Source organism: Gopherus flavomarginatus, chromosome 1, assembly GCF_025201925.1.
Source record: "Gopherus flavomarginatus isolate rGopFla2 chromosome 1, rGopFla2.mat.asm, whole genome shotgun sequence".
NCBI classification, from domain to species: domain Eukaryota; kingdom Metazoa; phylum Chordata; order Testudines; family Testudinidae; genus Gopherus; species Gopherus flavomarginatus.
In genome coordinates this window covers 361197203-361213882 of record NC_066617.1, presented here as the reverse complement: position 1 = coordinate 361213882, position 16680 = coordinate 361197203, and the positions used below count along the sequence as shown (strand labels likewise).

The following is a 16680-nucleotide window of genomic DNA, read 5'->3' as shown; positions in this document are numbered from 1 at the left end:
CATGCTTTCTTGCCCTATGGGCAAAATCAGCAGACCATCCATGGGTTCAGGCTGGGGTTTTTGTGCATAGTCAGAATGGCCTTTGTTGGCATCAAAACCCTCCACCTCTGAGTTCCATAAATGGACTCTAGCATCACTGGCACTTTCTGTGGGGAAAAAGACAGGATCTGAAAAGGGTCTGAATCCAAAAGCAGGAATGCTGAAGTCCTTCAAGATTACTCTCCTGGTGAGACTCCTTGAGCACTGAAGAGTTCCAAGTTTCTGCTCTCTCTCCAGCTTTTGACTCTTGCTCTGGTTGGGCTCAGTTGATATCAAAATAGTTTTTGACACCCCTCCCCTTTCCCAAAGCTGTGTAGAGTTCTGGACTTTGGGGTCAATGCCTCAACTCAGAGGCCTACTGTGACTTCTAACTGGTGCCAAGACTGTCACCCTCAGACACTGGTGCCTGTGCCATGGTGCTGAAGATAAGCTGTATAGAGCTCTCTCAAGACCATCTCCAACTCATCTGCTAGCGTCGAATGTTTGGGCCTGCAAACCTCCCCCCCCTTAAAAAAAAAAAGCATAAGAATAGTTAATTGAAAAGTCCCTCCCAGCACTGAGTGAGAAATGCCATAAGGCAGCTGTCATCTGTTAGTTACCATACACAGGATTTTTTATTAGTGGTGTCTTTTGCAAAGGCTGAGCTGTTTGTGAGTAGTAGTTTTTTAAATTGAAAAACAGTTTTGAATTATTTTGTTAGAGAAGTGATAAATAATCATATGTTTTCCAGACAGGTTAATAAAGTTGGATCAAATTTACACCCTGTTAACTTCTACAGTTATTTAGTATTATATAAATCCATGGTACGCCCATATCTTAAATACTGCATACAGATGTGGTGGTCTCATCTCAAAAAAGATATACTTGCATTAGAAAAGGTTCAAAGAAGGACAACTAAAATGATTAGGGATTTGGAATGGGTCCCATATGAGGAGAGATTAAAGAGGCTAGGACTTTTAAGCTTGGAAAAGTGGAGACTAAGGGGGGATACAATAGAGGTATATAAAATCATGAGTGGTGTGGAGAAAGTTAATAAGGAAAAATTATTCACTTGTTCCCATAATCTAAGAACTAGGGGCCACCAAATGAAATTAATGGGCAGCAGGTTTAAAACAAATAAAAGGAAGTTCTTCACACAGTGCACAGTCAACTTGTTTAACTCCTTACCTGAGGAGGTTGTGAAGGCTGGGACTATAACAATGTTTAAAAGGGAACTGGATAAATTCATGGTGGCTAAGTCCATTAATGGCTATTAGCCAGGATGGGTAAGACATGGTATCCCTAGCCTCTGTTTGTCAGAGAGTGGAGAGGGATGGCAGGAGAGAGATCACTTGATCATTACCTGTTAGGTTCACTCCCTCTGGGGCATTTGTTTTATATTGTCACTTAATACATGTCTTGAAATTATCACTAGCAGTAGTATTTTATATTGAGGTTAATTATGCATGGTGCAAGAATACTTCTCTGTGAAGCTCAGATGATCTATGAAGTGGAAATCTATGCAGAATGCTTTTAATGACTCTAGATTAGGAAGAAATCGAAGAGGAAATTAGTTTTGTCCATATCATTTTTATACTCTGCATCAAGAAATGTTTTAGTGCATACTAAAATCTCAAAGTATTGGTCATTCAAGAATAATTTGTTGATGTTATGTGGAATGGACATCTCCTTGGACAGATCACCTCTTCCTCTTAGCTATAGAGATGAGTTTCTTTAAAAAAAAAAAATCAAATATCTGGTCTGCATGAAGAGGGGCCCTTTTGCACTGTTACACCAAATTTTAAAATGTATAACATTTAAGTATTTGGCCATTTAAAAAAAAAATTCCTTTAAGGAGGTCACCTTTTTAAATATAAAACACCATACTATCCACTACAGTTTTTGTGGAATTCTTTAACTTAAAGCAATATTTCCATAAGAACAGAGGTATACTGTCAGCTTCTATTTTTTGTGAAAACATTTAAATTTCTCATAAAGGGATATGTAAACTTAGAACTACAGTATTTGTACCAAAAAAAACAACCACCCATAAACTACATTTTATACTGAAATGATGCAAGCAAAATTCCTTTAGCCTTCCTTAGTCATTATTTTTCTTTCCAATTGGTGCTGTCACAAAACTGCTTCTGCTTGGAAGTTTGGTAAACTTAGATGCCATACTTTCATCCTACACATCTTGCTCTTTGAAACTATTCATTTTTGCTTATTCATCAGATTCTTGTGGGCATATCTGTCCTGATCTCTATCTTGATTTCGGAAGATGAAGAAGCATGGGGAGATTCTCGCCTTCTCTGAAAGTCTTGGCTTGGGGCCGCTAAATCGGGGCAAATGCCAACACCAGTCCTTCAGCCCCCACCAGGAAAGTGTTCCCCCAGGCCTTTTCCTTCATTTTTTCATCTCTCGCTGGGGTTCTTCTGTATATCTACTCTTTGAACCTTTTCCACAGCACTTCCTGAACTGTGTGTTCTCTCTTGATGTGTCACTGCCATTATATCTGATTTTGACTCTGTAAGGGGAAGATTGCTCCTTATTATTACCTGACATGCCTTACCAGTGTGTGTGTCAGCAGCCTTACAGTCACATGACCTCTGGGGACTCCTACTAGAATGCTGGAACTAGAACCTGGAGTAGGCATGTGTTGGCTCACGCTTTCCATAAAAGGCATAGTGTGACATATAAGTAAACACTGACTTTCACCTAACCCAAAATATTGCATATCCATTTCTTCTGTCTCAAATCTAGTAACAGCTGTAATGTATCCCTATGCTCTCTTGATTGGTTTACAAGATGGAATCTTCTAGCATATCTGGACGATTGATGATTAAGGCAGAGCTTACATTAAAAGAGCCAGGATCCTTCACAGAAAACTAAGATCGCTTACACTCTGGAGCACTATAACCCCAGTGGTGCTTCCCTGCCCACACACCAGCTTCAGAAGCAGCCATAGCAGGCACCTTTGAACATTGAGAACTTTCTACAGTTTTGACTGGACTTTATCTGCCCCGTGCTGAGTGGCTGTTTGCTCTTACGCTCTTTCCCCCTTTCTCAGTCTCTCCCCCTTAACTTCACTCCTCCACACCTGTCACTCTTACCCTCTTTCCCCTTGTCCTGTCCCCCTTGCACTTCTTCACTTCAGTGTCCTCTCTCCTTTCATTTTTTTCCCTTTAGCTTAGCTCTTCCTAACTTAACTTGCTGCCCACATTGCCCCACCCCCCAATCATGGAACTGACATGACATTGCTGTGTGTCTGTCTTGTCTGTTTACATTGTAAGCTCTTGGGGACAGGGACTTTGCGCTACTATGTGTTTGTACAATGCCTAGCACAATGAGGCCCCATTTTTTGGTGGTTCCTTAGGCAGTAATATCATTAACATAATTGATGATTACAAAGCTAAAAGCTCTGAAGGCAGATTGACATTTATTCTCAGCAATTTAGTCTAGTGTTTTCTCTTTCCACATTTGGAGTATCGGTACAGTATAACTTGTTTGGAATAGACTAACTCCAACTAGCGGATGCCATGGGAATGCATTTTTCTATACTGCCAGTGAATTTGGTAACGGAGACAACCTCTGGCCTCATGCATTTCCTGTTCCCACCCTCAGTTTGACCAGAAAATTATTTGTACTGTTCATGTTCACACAGCTCTTATTATACTGTTTGTGGAAAAGTGAAAGTAACAAACAAATTGCCTTCAATTCTGTATCAGATGGATCCCTCATTACACTATTTGGGGACAGGCTTCTGAGCAGCAAAATATGTTTCCAAGCTTTATGCTGATAATATTCTCTTGTACTGTAGATTACAATGCAGGGGCCTGCATGTTGTTGGTGAGCCTGCATTTCTCTTGACATTTTTAGGGCTGAAACCTCTAGCTAAAAAGGGAGAAACTTGTGACAAGTCTACCATGTAGTACCAGATGTACAGTACCTTCCCTCTCAACCTGTGTATATTTCATTTCAAACATTTACTTTAATAAAATTTTTATATCCTGTTTTCCTCAGCCACTCCTCCCCCTTGCACGCACACAATATCACACCCAAAGAAAATGAGAAGCATAGTGGCCTGTGACCTGCTCTTGTCTGTTTTGTGGTGTGCATGTTTGCATTCCCTCTTGTAAAGTAAATTAACGTCCCCGTGTTCATTCTGGAACCATCATAAATATCACAGTCTTTCATATCCACCCCAAGTCCTGTTTCTTCTCACAAATCCTATTTCTTTTCTGTAATGAGTAGTACCTTCTATGATGAATTAAAAGGTGAACATTTAGAAAAGTGAGGTCACCGAGTTACCTCAGACAATCACTCTTGAGGGGTAATCCAAAATGAAATTAATTAGTTGAAAATTCAGTTTGCCTGCAAGGACAAAGATACACATAGCTGCTCTGTTAGCCTGTCAGAGCAGAAGAAGCTTATCTTGAAGTCCAGTTGGTCAGTTCTCTTCTAAATAAACCCCTCTGTCTTCATTGAAAGTTGTGCCATTTTCTTTGAAAAGCCATTGGAAAAGCAGTGATTTGCTTTCTTAGTAAACTAAGCCAATTTCCCCACAATAGGAAAATGAAAGCTATCATTAGGTTTCTAGTGTCAGTAAACAATGTTGGTACACCCCTAATGCAAATACTTTGCAAACATCAGGTGGAATGAGAGATGTTGTGTAACTTCTCTTTATTCTTTTCTTCAGCACTTGAGAACTTAGGGCTTGGCTACCTGCCTCTTCCCTGCGGACTAGACTGGTGTAAATTGTACAGTGCTCTAATGTGTTGCACACTGACTTGCTGGTGTGAACTGAAGGTACCTAGTTCACATGGATGTAATCATGTTTCAAGCAGGGCTGTATTAAAGGCCACTAGGTACCTTTTAGTTTGCACCAGCAAGGTCTACATGGGGCAGTGAGAGTGCAACATGTTAGATTATTCTACTGTTCACACAGTGTAGTTCATACTGCGATGCCATGTAGACAAGCCCTAAGTGAGTCTTTATTCTGTGCAGCAAACTAAAATGCTTTTGGACTATGCCTAAAAAATTTTCAGTTAGTGGTGTTTGTTAGAGGTATTAATATTTCTGAAGGAAAAATTCAAATACTATAATTTTTTATACTCCTTGAGGCATACCAACAGTCAGTTCCTGCCAAAGCTTTGCACTGCTGGGTATTAGCAATTAGGAAGTGAACAGGCACTGTAGGGCTCATTGAACTCTCTGCAAAAAAGCTTAATTTACATTATGTTCATAAAAAGTTATTTTAAAATTTTTGCTTGAGAAGGATTTTATCAGCTTTAATCTGAAACAAGCTCTAACTCTGTGAGCAAGATTTTATAACTGGCACTAGCAAATTCTTAGGTGGACCTAAGCAAAACTGAGCACAATAAGACCGCTTGGCTAATAGCACCATTTGTTTTAGACTGAGGATTATTTTAAAGGGTACAATAAATGTGTTGTTTACGATTTTTAAACATTTTTCACTCTTAGAAAGTGAGAGCTAAAATAAACAGAGAATGTTTGTCAAATCTGCTGTAAATGATTATTCAGTATAAGGCTCTAAATATACAGTAGTTGACTTATTCAGTTTCATACAGATAAAAGGCCTTTTATCAGCCAGTTTGACCCCCCTCTCCCAAGAGAAAGACGGAGGGAGGAAATATAAGGATAGTCAAGCCAGTTGAGTAAACCAGTCCAAATGCCAGCTGCAAAGTAATAAAAGATGTGCTACTAATCTGAGAAATATTTGCTATCAACAGAGAAGTGTTTCTATAGGACCCAAGGTACTCTAAGATGCTCTTTGTTCAGGTCACTGCGCTGGTAAATATATAAATGAAATGCTAGGATGTTTCTTACACTTGTAATATAAAAATGTCATCTGTAGTATACAGTGTATACAGTTCTTTTTGGTATGCGTTTATGAAAATGAGGCTATATAACCCTTTCACTGACTTGGATGTTGCATAGTGCCAGAGCACACAAAGAGTACCTCTGTGAACAGGGCTTAAAAAAAAAACCCGCACCCACTTTCTAGGGCAAGTAAAAAAGAAAAATACCACTGTCTAAGCCTGCAAAATCTAAGCTTTTATTTAAGAAAATAAGTTAGTTTGTAGCCCTTGTTTTTGGGAAAATAATCTTCAAAATACAAATGAATGTTAAACTGATGCCTTCCTAAATCTACAGATAGACAATTCTGCTGCTCTGCTACAGAGAGCTTCTGTAATCTCTGGCATTGTGAAAACTGGCAATGTTATACCAGATATCACTGTTTTTCAGATTCATGTGTTGGCAGCAAGGCAACTGTGTCAATTTCATTTACTACATGTTGGAAGAATAATGAGCTATAGCAAAAGAAGAAGAAAAATCTTAGCAATACAACCTCTGAGGGCTAGTTCATGTAGTGGGTTAGTATTAGCTACTGATCTCTGAAGATCTGGGTTCAAATCTTGTTTGGTCACAAGGGAAAGTAAGTTTATTGGTTTATAGTGGACAGCTAGCCACACAGTTTATCATGACTAGCAATCCCTACAAAAAAGACAATAGAATGGTGATGCAAATCATGTTGTAGCCCAGGTTTTAGTCTAGAATGTGATTTTAAAAATACAATGCTAACACTGTTTAGGCCCTTTTATACGCTTGCTGGCCCAGACCAGATTAAAAACCTGTTGTTCTCTGTTTTTGTTTGTATTGCAGTAAAACCTAGAGGCCACTGAACAAGGACCATGGCCCTATGGTGCTAGGCATTGTATGCATATGTAATGAAAAGATAGTCCATGCCGCAAAAGACTTACAGTATAAGTATAAGACAAGGGTTAATAGGTGGATACAACAGACAGCTAGAGGGAGGACAAGCTCATGTGTATTAAAAATGCCAATGTTGTCAGGCCTGGGACTGCCTTACAGTAATTAGGGCATTAACTTTTTTAATCTTTTTCTTCCTCAGCCCAGAGGTATGTCAAAACGTTGTAGAGGGATTACTACAAGATTGACAAAAACACTTCTAAACAAAAATCTAGAATGCTTCAGCAAGGACTCGTTACAAAAATTCAGTATACTACTGGCCATTTTCTGGTTGTACTAGAAGTATTATTTACTTTAATGAAGGCTGCATAAGTCTAGATTCTATGAAATTGTTAAGCATATACTTTAAGGGCTTTGAAAAATAGAGATAGACTTACGTATGTGCCTAAAGTTAGGCTTCAATTAATCAAAGCACATATGAACAAACACGTTTTGTGATACAGATTCTTTGCCATTTTTATTCACCCTTTAGTTTTCAAAATTCTGTATTTGTCAGTGGAGCTGCCAGTCAGTGTGAATTAGCGATGATCTACTTAGTTCAGAATACTTTCATTTTTAAAAATATTTTTAGGTTTAATAGAGGTTTTCCTCTTAGAATTCTGAAGATCAACTCTTTACGTACTGATCTTGTCCTCCATTTGCAACTCTTATGTAGATATTTTTATACCTTGCTAATCACAACAGTATTAGTGTGCCTACTGCACTTGAAAATTCTGAGATAACTTTTAGAAGGTGTTCCTTAACAATCTGTAACAATTTGGCATGTGACTGTACTATAGTTTATACATATTAAATATGTAATATATTTGTTAGGTAAAACTCCGTATATTTTCAGATAAAAAATTTACTGTGCACTTTCGTTACATAGGCAAACATGCTTTTGTATCAGTTGGTAGTTACTCAGTGACCTGGTTATGAGTAGCATTATTTCACAAGAGTTAAATATAACATTAATATTATTCAGGAACCAAAGATTTAACACAGGTCATGATTTGTATTTTAATTTATATATGTAAAATATAATTTATGTGAATTCACATACTTATGATTTTGATAAGTTAATAGTTTATGTTCAACAGACACTCTCTCCTTTCAAGTTTGACAGATATCCTTATAATAAATTTTTTACTAACACCATTCATAACATATTGCCTTTTCCAATTTACAGTATCATTAGGTGGCTGACAGATTTTTGACAGGAATGAAAGCATATTTCATATTGATTGCAAACAAAGTAATTGAATGGGAGGAAGTTAAAGTCTGGGGATTTTGAAAGAAGCTGAGCAATGGTTGTCTTAGCTTTGATTGTCTGCAAACATAACTATTAGTAACACGACTCAATGTTTTCATTTACCTGCCCAAAGTATAAAGGGCTTAATTACAGAAAAATAGATGTTCATGTTCTTCTGTGATATAATATATGGAGATATATCATATACCTATCTCTAGAACTGGAAGGGATCCTGAAAGGTCATCAAGTCCAGCTCCCTGCCTTCACTTGGAGGACCAAGTACTGATTTTGCCCCAGATCCCTAGGTGGCCCCCTCAAGAATTGAACTCACAATCCTGGGTTTAGCAGGCCAATGCTGAAACCACTGAGCTATCCCTCAAAGTTATGAAATACTTTGGATACCCATGATTTATTTCCAGTGGGATGTGAACTACATTTCTGCTTTTTCTTCCAGGCTTTTTTTCCAAATGTGCCCATGAGAAGATTGCATTTCTTACCAGATTGTTTTGCATCTGTTTCAATAACATGTCCTGAAAGATAGACATTATAGCTTTCACTTGAAAATTTATGGGGTATTTTTAGACCATGTTATTTAAATGAATGCCTTCCTCTTAGTGTATGTGAGGACAGAGTTGTTGCAGTGTACTTGTAGAAGTCATAGCTGGTTAAGGAGAAAACAAAATGGCTATCTTTCTTCTTAGAAAAAAGAAGTGTAATACGTTTAGTGTGTGCTTTTATAATTTGGAAAGCACTTAGATACCATGGTGATTGGCCTGTGGAGAATGGGAAATAAAACATGAAATTGGACAAAGCTCTTCAGGCGATGGTGGTTGTTACAGGAAACTAATTAATCCAAAGTAGCGTCCTGCCCCTTTAAGAGCTATGCCAAATAAAGCCCTCCAAAGAGGGCTATATACATAAAACAAAAAGGATGCTTGGCTTCTCCTATTCTGCCTTGACAATGCTATGGCTTCTTCCACTTCAGGATTCCTAACCCAGTATTATCCTTCACTTCCTCTCTGAGCCTGTTTTCCCTTTGGAGGGAGACTTGAGAGAGTTGCAAATTCCCCACTGCTGACCCAACCATACTGTTGTGCAGATCCCCTGGCAGCAAAGTTCTCTTGTGCCCCAAAGATTGACTTGTCCTTCTTTTATCTTAGTCAGAAACAAAAGACTGGGATAACGGTATAGAGGGACAGGAGGGTTCCTGAAAAGATTTATGGACCAAAGATGAACAAAAGTTCCCATAAGTGGCTTTATATCTTTGTCTCTTGCTTTGTGTGCTGTTAAATGATGTGCACAGTGTTAGCTTGAAGAGCACTGTTACTGGCTTATCCTTTGCTTTCTTGGAAAGAGGTTCCATAAAGATCAAAGGAGGGAGACTAAAACGCAGCTGAACTCTCAAAATGTTTGCTTTCTGTCTGATACTTCCTGTAGCATCTCTAGATACTGTGCTCGATCTCGTTTGGAAAAAAAAAAAATGTGGCTCTAGGTATAGACACCACTTCCAGAAGCAAACTGTTTCAAAAGTCCTTTGACGAGGTAAATCTCTTCAGCAAGGCATTAGAAATAGCTCTGAGGATTCCTCTGATGTGAATAATAATATACCTAACCAATTTTTGGCAAGAGACACTCTAGGAGCTTCAAGTCATTTCACTGTAACTTCCAGCTCTACCAAATCTTTCCAGTGTTTCCCCTCTTTCAGTGCACCAAAACCAGGAAATTCTTTCCCAACACGAGCAGGGAAGACTGCTTGTTTATGTCCACCTTTCCCTGTGAGGGAAGATTAAAGAACTCCTTCTTAACTTCAGCTAATAACACTTCTAATGGAGTTTCTCAGACAAAGCCACATAAATTTTCAAGATCCACCCTTAATTTTCCCTTGTCTCATCCCCCTCAAAGTAGTGTGAAAAGACAAGGATTTCTAGACTGAATAGCATCTCCTTTCCCTTTTATCAATAATCAGATCCCATCTAACTAAAGGGAGAACCTCTGGTTTCTACTCCAGATTCTTCCTGATGATAAAGATCTGGGACCTATCCATGCTCAACTTCTCCATGCTCAAAACTAATTTCAGTATGGAAGTGTAAGATCCTTGAAATATTCCCACCCCAAAGGTTTCTTATATTCTAGAGATTGCAGTTGGCCTTTATTTCATTTTTCTAGTATGTACCTGTCACCGATGTGTCTTGTGAATCAGAATAACAAATGTCTTTATCTCTGTTACTGTATTATTTTAGAGCAAACTCTTCCATAATATGTTTTTAAAAAGTGTATAGACCAATAAGATTCTGTAGTGGCAGGAGCCGTGTTATGTGGAAAAAAAAAATTAAAAAGGCTTTGCCTTACAAGTATGCTTCTTCTGTTGGTTATTCAGTAGGTCTACAGTCTTCATAAGCAAAATCAAGATCCAATATTTTTTTTAATTGTCTTTTTGGCTTTGTACATATATTTTTACAAATTAAAGAAGTGAAGGATACAAATGTAATTTTCTGTTCTGCTTTGCTGTTCTGACTCTCTGACAAATACATGTCTCACCAAACAGCTATCATAAATCTTTGTTTTTTTTTAAGAGTATAAAGGAAGAAATGGATCCAGTCTGATCCAATATGTCATTTTACATTGCTAATAGGCAAATATGCTAACTCTTCAAAATGCTATTTTTAAGAAATCCTTTTCACATTGAATAAACATCCCTAATACTTTAAAAAGACATTCCAGTGATATATGGTGTTCCGTTCTTTGCTACATATGTTTCAAATAGCTCAGAAGACTAATTTAAAGATTAAATGAAAGACCACGTGATTTATGTTAAGTTTTGTGTGGCTGGAACCTGCAAAGGGTTGATGTAAGTGTGTTTTGAGTACTGGCTATTCTAATAGGTTGTTGAAATGTTTACATAAAAATCAGTTGACTTGCTTTGAAACTAGCCCTCTAGAATTAGAAAGCTGAGAAAATTTGAGGTTGCATTGAAGTTTTATTAAAATAGGCCCGGATAGTATGTTTTGCTGATTTATTAATGAATTAGATTTAAAACCATCTAGGCTTTAGATTTTGAAGATTGCGTATGTTCAGGTAAAATGTATAGCTTTGTATAGAAGCTTTTGAAAAGAAAATTACAGTGAACACTGCAACCCACTGGATGACTCAGTAGAATCAGACAATTGCTACCTTTTTAACTTGTTGCATAACAGCAGGGCATATTTTAATGAAAATTTTGTGTTTGTAGTCATTTTCACAATTCTCTGTCAAAGAATCTTGTTCAGATATCTCTTCTAAAGATTTGATATATAAATACCTTCAGATAAGATTTTTGCATTGGAGCAGAGTGCCAGGCTCTCTCTAGTGCTGCTAAGATTTTTTTTCACACACAGAAAAGTCAGAATTGCTGAAAAGAAAAGTGATTCTTTTAATAAGCAGAGACTGCTACTCAGTATGGGACCTGCACTCCATCAGTGCTCCAGAATTCACTGCTGGGCATCAGAGCATTAATTTTTTTCTGTGCGTTTCCATGCCTGGCATCACCCTACCTTAATTTAACACATTCCTTGGCTTTGCTGCTAAGCTTTCAGCCATGAAAGTTTTAAAGTCATTAATTCCATTTTTTACAGCATTTTGTAGTGACAAGTGAACGGAATTGTTCTTAAAAAAAAGTTGTTGGTTCTGACTAGCTGTGTTCATATTTGGAGATTGCATTATATATTCCACAGTAATATGAAATTGTCAGGCTGTGTCAGAAGAAAGCCATGAGGCAAAAGATGTAGTTTAATTAGACCACAGCTTTCTTCAGCAAAAATATCTGAGTGTACAAGAGAATAAATTGTACAGTATAGCTTGACATACTTTCCTTAATCATTTTCATCTATTTGAGGGGGGACTGCTGCCAGCCCCTCTCCCTTTCCAGGCTGGTCCCAGTCAGCCCAGTGCTGTGACCCCACTGCCCTCTCCTCAGACGGGGGTTAAAGGGGCTGAATGAAAAGGAAGGGTGCTCAGCTCCCTGCTGTACCAAATGTTAGGAGCCCCGAATCCCTTCCCCAGCTTTCTTAAGTGAGGCTTTCCTCTAAATCCTCTTCCAATCCCTTTTATCTGATCACTGTGTTCATTCCATAGCAAGTACCTGTGCTGGACTTCTGCTACATTTTTTTTTATTTACTAAGTTGCAATGTTAGATTTAAACATCCTTTCCCACCTCACTGGGTCCCTGATGCACTGTGAGGAAGGCAGAAACACCCACTCCACTATGGCCTATCTGGGGGTGTGGGAAATGTTCCTAGCCCGAAGGAAAAAGGGTGACTAGCATAATGCCCACAGTTCTACTCTGGTTCCATGGATAGGAGGGTGGGTGTTAACAGCCCAGTTGCAAATGGCTTCTCCAGAACTACCTGAGAAATAAATACTTCCTCTCCATGGATCATCTGGAAGGGTAGTGTCCCCCACACCTAGTCTGGCCACTTCCTGCTCCACCTTGCCCCATCCATGTGAACCTTCCCTTCCTTTCCCTTCTGCCACCAATTGTAGAGGGAGCCCTTATGGATAAGAACCCCTTTTCTTCCAGCCAGCCCGGCAAAGGACCCATTGCATACAGTTGTGGGGAGCACATTTTGGTTGTATTCCTATTCCAGTCCCCACAGTGGGTTTGATTCTCTGTTTCCAGCAGGCAGGCAGAGGAAAATATAGAAACATTGATACCACTATGTCATTTAATTACAATAGAAACCAAAGGCACTAATCAGGAGTGGGACCCAATTTTGTGATGCACTGTACGAATGGATAAATGGACGGTGGAGAAGGGTGGGGGTGTCAGAGGGCAACAGCAATAAATTACAAAGAATAAAATGCACAATGTAATGGTTCTGAATACTGTAAACTTTTGGAACAATAATAAAAAAAATTGCTATCAAATCATATCTACCTGTGCCCCATAAACAGTCCCTTCCCACCAAAATTGTGAAAAAGTGACCCTGAGCTCACTTGCTGTTATCCTAATGTTAATGCATTCCCACCTACTATGTAGCCGATCCCCGACTACCCCCTGCCTAGAATGATTAGATCTTCTAAAAATATCCATCCCACAGCTTTGTCAGCCGATTGGGTCCCCTTCATCTACAGAAACACTCCTGCCTCTGGGGTGCTTGCTGTAGATAGAACTGACAGACCAGCGGGTCCACTGTGGTTCTCTCTGATTGATGTTGATGAGAAGCATGGACATGTCCTTTCAGGTGTCAGTTTGAAGGGAGTGGAAAATCCATTGATCAGTCATGGGTCATGCACATTATGATGCCACTGGTATCAAAGGGCTATGAAAATACTACTGGGGCCAGTCCATTACTTAGCATTCCTGTTACCCCTTCTCTCCCACACCTTGCTCACCCAACCATCAACCCTGCAACCCCACACAACAGCTGATAGTCTGGAACTGCTAATATCATTGCTTCTCCTGAGTCTGGAATAGTGCTGCTGACTATATCCTACCTGGAGGGTCTAGAGCTTTCTTAAAGGGCCACTCCCCCATGGAAACTCTTTAGAGGGCTGTAACCCAAGTGGTATTCCTGAGAGGGAAGAGAATGACTGCGAGACTTCTGTGCTCCCAAAGTCCTTTCTCTGTTCCTTCCCCTTATGATAGCAGCAGTCATTGCTTCTGAGTCTATCCTGGGGACTTCTTAAAGCACGACTCCACTTAGTATTGTAGAGGATATTTTAGCTGCCAGTTGTTCCCTATCTCAATCAGGTAGAAGATAATTTAGGCTATCCAATTTCTGTTTTGTAAATGTTGGCTAAAATATTTTCCGCTCTAAGATTTTTTTTTTAGTTATTTTGAGGAGTCTACATAAAGAAGGGCCTGTTTGCCTGCCACTCATGTTTCCCCCCTTCATCCCCCCACTAGCCAGAATATACCACACTCAGTGAATATTCAGTCTAGCTGCTAAATCCTGCCGAGTAAATGCAGCAGCACAGAAGAACCTGTGTCTAATGGTTTTGTTATTCTGAAAGCTCCACAGGCAATTTGGCTTGAGTACAACCCAGGCCTCATGCAGTTCTGCCAGCTTGTTGGAGTTTCCAAGAGGGAAAGCATCCATTCACAGGCCCAGAACCAATTCCTCGGTGGTAACAGAGCATCAGATAATGCAAGTAGAATGCCATGCTTCCAGGGGGCATTCTCTCCACAAGCGAGTGCATGGGTCTGGCATGTCTTGTCCCTCCCTATTTATGGCACGTAGAAGAAAAGCCTCTTTCCCCATCCTCTCATATTTTAGAGTGTGAGAGCGCTCCTTGCTCAAGCCTGGGCAGACCCATGATGCTTATTTGATTGTGCCTTGCCTGAATAGTTAGACCTTTAGGGGTGTTGGAGAAGGAAGCTAACTCTAGAGAATTTCTTGCAAGTGTAAAGTGAGGGAGACTTGTCTTCTGCATGCAAGAACCCAGGAGAGGAGAGATCAACCCAACAATACTAGGGGGGTCAGACCCTTCTCGTCTTTCTTGGAGATCAGTTATTCTCTGAGTAACAGGAGCATAACCATTTGAGCAGCAGAAGGCTCACAATGACACAGTAACTGTCAACTATGCTGTAAGAAATGTTTTTGGACAACGTGCCTTTCTGTCCCTCTCAAACTTTGGAAGAAGAGGGGTAATTAACTTTGTTTTTGTAACTTTAATAAATTGGGTCCCACCTAAAAGAGTCTGATACTTATTTTGCATTATAGTCCTCCAAAGAGTGCTAGAGTAGTATATCCATCTCTTCTTTCAGCTACTGACAGTCAAGTCTTGGGTCACAATGAGGTCTTTGGGCAGGTTCTGTCCTCTGAGGAAATGGAGGCCCTCTGTTCAGCCTTGCTTGAGACAGCTGCTTAGTCTGAGCCCTCTTGATTATGGAAATCATATCTGAGCTGTAGCAGGGGTACTAGAATGCCTGGATGAGCATAGTTGGATATCAGTCAGAGCAGATTTCCAGTTTGTCTCATAAATTCGTGATAATGGACCCTGGTGAAACTTTTTCGTGAAGAATTGTCCTGTTTGAGATCTGCATGGTGGGAATTCAAGAATACCTTTCTTATGTGTTCCAGGTGGGAAAAGGCTATTTATGGTAGTGCCAAAAGCTATGTGCCAATGGCTATTGAAGCTCATGTGAAGGGATAGGGGAGTTACCGTTATTAGTGTTGACTCTTGTATGAGGAGAGGTACTTTGTGCATATGAGGCAGAGACATGCCTTGATACTGTGCTCATCTGTCTTGTAAAGGTAAGACTCTTTTGTTGTAAAGATTCTGTATGATAAAAACTATAACTTCTGGTGCATTTCATATAATGTGTCTTGAGCTTAAAAAAAATCAGGAACAGTATGTTTTTAGCATCTCAACTATTTTCAATTTTTTGCCTCATGGAGATGTGCCACTGTGAAGATATGTCTTTGAAAATGCAACTGGTGCTGCTAGTAGTGCTGCTCTTCCTAGAAGAGGTTAGGCAAGATCGATTTCAACAACATTGAGTCACTACAAGTATAATGAGGAGAGGATTATGTAGTGAATACCCTCAAAGGAGTTGGCATGTATTATATTAGTAAAATCAATTTGTGACATTTGCTAATTTTCATTATTAAATCTGAATGGAGGAAAATTAACGCTTCCAAATTAACAATAATTATTCAGCTATCTAAATGTATTCAAGATAGCAGAATAATTTCAATGGTTCTCCTTCTCTGCAGAACTTCATTAGTGTTTTCTTCAATACGGAGTATGTATGGTCACGTTTGCAGAGAATATTAGCAAAATCTGCAAGATTTACCTTACTTTGTCCCCTTCCCAAATAATTTTCACATTATTTTCATACTGTATTGTTAACTTAAAAAAAATCTCATATCAAGGCTTATCATAACCTAGTCCCAGATTTGGACCTTAGCGTCCAAAATATGGGGATTAGCATGAAAACCTCCAAGCTTAGTTACCAGCTTGGACGTGGTAAAGCTGCCACCACCCAAAAAATTAGAGTGTTTTGGGGCACTCTGGTCCCCCCAGAAACCTTCCCTGGGGACCCCAAGACCCAAATCCCTTGAGTCTCACAACAAAGGGAAATAAACCTTTTCCCTTCCCCCCTCCAGATGTTCCTGGAGAGATACACAGAAGCAAACTCCGTGAATCTAAACAGAGGGAGTCCACCCTCTTTATTTCCAGTCCTGGAAACACAAGCACTTCCCTCTTTACCCAGAGGGAATGCAAAGTCAGGCTAGTAAATCTAACACACACAGATTTCCCCCTGACTTCTTCCTCCCACCAATTCCCTGATGAGCTGCAGACTCAATTCCCTGGTGTTTCCCACTAAAGAAAAACTCCAACAGGTCTTAAAAGAAAGCTTTATATAAAAAGAAAGAAAAATACATAAAAATAGTCTCTCTGTATCAAGGTGACAAATACAGGGTCAATTACTTAAAAGAAATATGAATAAACAGCCTTATTCAAAAAGAATACAATTCAAAGCACTTCAGCAACTACATACATGTAAATACAAAAAAAAAACAACTCTATCTTTGTACTCACAACTTGGAAACAGAAGATTAGAAAGCAGGAAATAGAGAAATCCTTCCCATAGCCGAGAGGGAGTACAGGCAGAAGACCCAAGAACAAAGGACTTCCACACAAACTTCCCT

General features: G+C 39.3%; 1 protein-coding gene across 1 annotated transcript in view; it reads left to right on the top strand.

The window, feature by feature from the left end:
* The window catches only part of FCHSD2 (FCH and double SH3 domains 2), a 243459-nt gene that overhangs the window by 70592 nt on the left and 156187 nt on the right, over positions 1-16680 (top strand). The window lies entirely within an intron of this gene.